This window comes from Thalassophryne amazonica, chromosome 16, assembly GCF_902500255.1.
Source record: "Thalassophryne amazonica chromosome 16, fThaAma1.1, whole genome shotgun sequence".
Taxonomy (NCBI): domain Eukaryota; kingdom Metazoa; phylum Chordata; class Actinopteri; order Batrachoidiformes; family Batrachoididae; genus Thalassophryne; species Thalassophryne amazonica.
In genome coordinates, this window is record NC_047118.1 from 33,362,857 (window position 1) to 33,368,856 (window position 6,000).

The window sequence follows — 6,000 nt, forward strand, 5'->3', positions numbered from 1 at the left end:
CCTTCACTAATGCTGTTTCTGTACTATGATGAATTCTAAAACCTGACTGAAACTCTTCAAATAGACCATTCCTCTGCAGATGATCAGTTAGCTGTTTTACAACTACCCTTTCAAGAATTTTTGAGAGAAAAGGAAGGTTGGAGATTGGCCTATAATTAGCTAAGATAGCTGGGTCAAGTGATGGCTTTTTAAGTAATGGTTTAATTACTGCCACCTTAAAAGCCTGTGGTACATAGCCAACTAACAAAGATAGATTGATCATATTTAAGATCGAAGCATTAAATAATGGTAGGGCTTCCTTGAGCAGCCTGGTAGGAATGGGGTCTAATAAACATGTTGATGGTTTGGATGAAGTAACTAATGAAAATAACTCAGACAGAACAATCGGAGAGAAAGAGTCTAACCAAATACCGGCATCACTGAAAGCAGCCAAAGATAGCGATACGTCTTTGGGATGGTTATGAGTAATTTTTTCTCTAATAGTTAAAATTTTGTTAGCAAAGAAAGTCATGAACTCATTACTAGTTAAAGATAATGGAATACTCAGCTCAATAGAGCTCTGACTCTTTGTCAGCCTGGCTACAGTGCTGAAAAGAAACCTGGGGTTGTTCTTATTTTCTTCAATTAGTGATGAGTAGAAAGATGTCCTAGCTTTACGGAGGGCTTTTTTATAGAGCAACAGACTCTTTTTCCAGGCTAAGTGAAGATCTTCTAAATTAGTGAGACGCCATTTCCTCTCCAACTTACGGGTTATCTGCTTTAAGCTACGAGTTTGAGAGTTATACCATGGAGTCAGACACTTCTGATTTAAAGCTCTCTTTTTCAGAGGAGCTACAGCATCCAAAGTTGTCTTCAATGAGGATGTAAAACTATTGACGAGATACTCTATCTCCCTTACAGAGTTTAGGTAGCTACTCTGCACTGTGTTGTTATATGGCATTAGAGAACATAAAGAAGGAATCATATCCTTAAACCTAGTTACAGCGCTTTCTGAAAGACTTCTAGTGTAATGAAACTTATTCCCTACTGCTGGGTAGTCCATCAGAGTAAATGTAAATGTTATTAAAAAATGATCAGACAGAAGGGAGTTTTCAGGGAATACTGTTAAGTCTTCTATTTCCATACCATAAGTCAGAACAAGATCTAAGATATGATTAAAGTGGTGGGTGGACTCATTTACTTTTTGAGCAAAGCCAATAGAGTCTAATAATAGATTAAATGCAGTGTTGAGGCTGTCATTCTCAGCATCTGTGTGGATGTTAAAATCGCCCACTATAATTATCTTATCTGAGCTAAGCACTAAGTCAGACAAAAGGTCTGAAAATTCACAGAGAAACTCACAGTAACGACCAGGTGGACGATAGATAATAACAAATAAAACTGGTTTTTGGGACTTCCAATTTGGATGGACAAGACTAAGAGACAAGCTTTCAAATGAATTAAAGCTCTGTCTGGGTTTTTGATTAATTAATAAGCTGGAATGGAAGATTGCTGCTAATCCACCGCCCCGGCCCGTGCTACGAGCATTCTGACAGTTAGTGTGACTCGGGGGTGTTGACTCATTTAAACTAACATATTCATCCTGCCGTAACCAGGTTTCTGTAAGGCAGAATAAATCAATATGTTGATCAATTATTATATCATTTACCAACAGGGACTTAGAAGAGAGAGACCTAATGTTTAATAGACCACATTTAACTGTTTTAGTCTGTGGTGCAGTAGAAGGTGCTATATTATTTTTTCTTTTTGAATTTTTATGCTTAAATAGATTTTTGCTGGTTATTGGTAGTCTGGGAGCAGGCACCGTCTCTACGGGGATGGGGTAATGAGGGGATGGCAGGGGGAGAGAAGCTGCAGAGAGGTGTGTAAGACTACAACTCTGCTTCCTGGTCCCAACCCTGGATAGTCACGGTTTGGAGGATTTAAGAAAATTAGCCAGATTTCTAGAAATGAGAGCTGCTCCATCCAAAGTGGGATGGATGCCGTCTCTCCTAACAAGACCAGGTTTTCCCCAGAAGCTTTGCCAATTATCTATGAAGCCCACCTCATTTTTTGGACACCACTCAGACAGCCAGCAATTCAAGGAGAACATGCGGCTAAACATGTCACTCCCGGTCTGATTGGGGAGGGGCCCAGAGAAAACTACAGAGTCCGACATTGTTTTTGCAAAGTTACACACCGATTTAATGTTAATTTTAGTGACCTCCGATTGGCGTAACCGGGTGTCATTACTGCCGACGTGAATTACAATCTTACCAAATTTACGCTTAGCCTTAACCAGCAGTTTCAAATTTCCTTCAATGTCGCCTGCTCTGGCCCCCGGAAGACAATTGACTATGGTTGCTGGTGTCGCTAACTTCACATTTCTCAAAACAGAGTCGCCAATAACCAGAGTTTGATCCTCGGCGGGTGTGTCGTCGAGTGGGGAAAAACGGTTAGAAATGTGAACGGGTTGGCGGTGTACACAGGGCTTCTGTTTAGGGCTACGCTTCCTCCTCACAGTCACCCAGTCAGCCTGCTTTCCCGGCTGCTCGGGATCTGCCAGGGGGGAACTAACGGCGGCTAAGCTACCTTGGTCCGCACCGACTACAGGGGCCTGGCTAGCTGTAGAATTTTCCACGGTGCGGAGCCGAGTCTCCAATTCGCCCAGCCTGGCCTCCAAAGCTACGAATAAGCTACACTTATTACAAGTACCATTACTTCTAAAGGAGGCCGAGGAATAACTAAACATTTCACACCCAGAGCAGAAAAGTGCGGGAGAGACAGGAGAAGCCGCCATGCTAAATCGGCTAAGAGCTAGTAGCTACGCTAAGCTAGCGGATTCCTAAAAACACGCAAAGTGAATAATGTGTAAATAATTTAGAGGTGATTCAGCAGAATGAGTGCTTTAGTTAAGGCACGTAAAGATTACACTGGGAAACAAATCGTAATCTAGATAACTAGATCAATCTAACTGCGCAGATTAAACAGCTAACAGATACAGAAAAACACCGCTGTGCTCCGGAACAGGAAGTGATACAATACCGCAGTGAGAGCCAACCACCAGTAGAGGCAAGCAAGCAATTAGCAATCTTCTCCTGTATGAACATTTAGGTTTCTAGAGCTAACTCCTATAATATTATGTAGTAATAATATTACTATTTTATTTATATTACTATAGTATATACAATTTTGCACAGTGGTACAGTTGAGCTCATCTTAACAGGTAGTTCATCTCGACGGGACACCGGTGCAAAATTAATGATATCTGTCTCGGCCCATGTCCCACCTGACAATTAAGTTTGAAGATCAGTTCTGTAGTTTTTTTTTTTTTTTTTATGTAATCCTGCTGACAGACAAACACACAGACAAACAGCACTGCCAACATTACCTCCTTCGTAGACATAATTATTCCATTAAAGGCGTTACAGTCTGTGAGGAACATATATACACAAAGCAACAGAAAAATGCATGGCTGTCTCGTGTCCATGTGTGTGGGAGAGAGTGAGAAAGAGAGGGAGGTATGCAGACTGCATCAGTAACTTCAAATTCACTATGCGACTATTTTGGGATTTCCTCCGTGTGTAGAATTGTGATGCTGTAACGACAGTCTATTCCAGTTTTTAATGGAGGGGAAAGCATCAGTGCTATTGAGTTCATTAATCGAGTAATAGTCTAATCTTCTCAACCCCAGGAACTTCTCAAATAGTATACCAGCACATAGTGCCAAGTGCCTGTAGCGCCAAGTGGCACGTGTTACTGGATCATCACGTAATAGAGATTAAACATTTGCTACGTAGGAATACGATCTTTGTTGCAGGCTTCTTACCTGGAACAATAAATGGAGTTCAAAACAATTACCCTTTTTTCAAAAATATGCATCTTTATTAAACTGTAAATAACAAAATGTGAAGGTAAAAATAGGATATAAATAAACTGAATATGGTTGTTTCTGTCATCTGTTACAGGCAGAAAGAGGCAAATGTGGTGCCATACAACAGGAACAGTGGAGCAGCAGGAGCCAAAGAATGACAACAGGGAACATCAATTGGTATGGAAATGGAATACAAATCAAATGCTTAAAGTGGTGGGCACACTCACCGAATAGTGAGCATCCAAATCCAATAAACCACGCAACACTGAGCTGAAGATAATCGCAAATTTTTGATATTTAAATTAGCTGTGACTTCTTGGGTGGGGCTCTAAAATGCTGAAAAACAAATCTGAAATTTTAATATGTTGTAACATAAACATGGACGTTCCCAAAAAGGACTTCATCATACAGTTTGTTCACAGTGCATAAAGTGTTATAAGAATATATATAAGAAATATTAAGAAGTAAAAATACAAATGGGAAATCATTTTAGTAATTTAATTAATGCATTTACTCTGGATTGACCTCCTGCTCCTCCGTCTCCTCTAGGTGATGGTTCTTACCTTTGTGTGATATATACGAGGTCTGTCCATAAAGTATAGGTCCTTTTTATTTTTTTCAAAAACTATATGGATTTCATTCATATGTTTTTATGTCAGACATGCTTGAACCCTCGTGCGCATGCGTGAGTTTTTCCACGCCTGTCGGTGACGTCATTCGCCTGTGAGCACTCCTTGTGGGAGGAGTCGTCCAGCCCCTCGTCGGAATTCCTTTGAGAAGTTGCTGAGAGACTGGCACTTTGTTTGATCAAAATTTTTTCTAAACCTGTGAGACACATCGAAGTGGACACGGTTCAAAAAATTAAGCTGGTTTTCAGTGAAAATCTTAACGGCTGATGAGAGATTTTGAGGTGACACTGTCGCTTTAAGGACTTCCCACAGTGCGAGACGTCGCACAGCGCTCTCAGGCGGCGTCATCAGCCTGTTTCAAGCTGAAAACCTCCACATTTCAGGCTCTATTGATCCAGGACGTCGTAAATGTGTTACACATCCCATATTTTCAGAATGGAGAAAGCGTTACAATAGGGATTGATGTTTGAAAAGTCCCAATTTTGCAGTTTAATCCATGTCATTAAAATGAATTTTGTAAAATCATAGCGATCAAAATGTTATCAGATCAGTTGAATCAAAGCTATTTTAAAACTACGAACAGCGGTGATAAACAGAGACACTGGGCCTCATGTATCAACGTTGCGCACTTGTGGCGTAAATTTACGGTGTAAATTTGAAGTACACCAAAGTTGCCGTGAAATGTATCAAGCAGTGCGCACCTGCCCATTTCCGGCGTACGCCCGACGTGACCTTGATAAATGCGGCAGGTGAAAACAATCGTAATTATAATAAACACGCCCACAAATATTCAGACTCCGCTTCAGACACACCCTCATTTTATGACATGGAAGCCAGGAAGACGGCAAAGAAAAAGAACTCCACCAATCACGACGCGTGCCAATAGAGCGTCAAAAGCGGCCGTCGCATCAATTGTTTTGTAGTATATAATCAATAAAGTGTTACAGTGGTCCCTCGTTTATCGCGGGAGTTACATTCTAAAAATAGCCCGTAATACGCGAAACTGCGACGTAGTCAGCGTTATTTTTTTTACAATTATTATAGATGTTTTAAAGCTGTAAAACCCCTGTAAAACCACTTTATACACTTTTCTCAATCAGGCATGAACATTTTCTCACTTTTCTCTCGTGTGTAAAGACTCTCAAAGTTCAAACCTTAGTAGAAAAATAAGACCAAACTGTTTTCAGGCCCAAACATTTGTTTGAGAAATAAAAATAGAACGTTTTCCTATAAATAATTATGATGGCTTTTAGAACTAACAAATTTAATTTTAACGATCAACGTACAAGGTTGGACACATAAGAGATTATTAATAGTGACTGACCAGTATTTCACAGATCGCGCCTCTGCGTCCTGATGCCGCGCCTTTTTCCACTCACACCTGGCTGCAGGTGTCTGTTTCCGAGTGACAAACACAGTTATGAGTAGCTGTTGGCGCTCTTTTTTCTTCTGGGTGAGAAGATTCTTATAAACAGACACGCAGAACACAGAACACTGTAAAAAAAAAAAAAAAAAAGG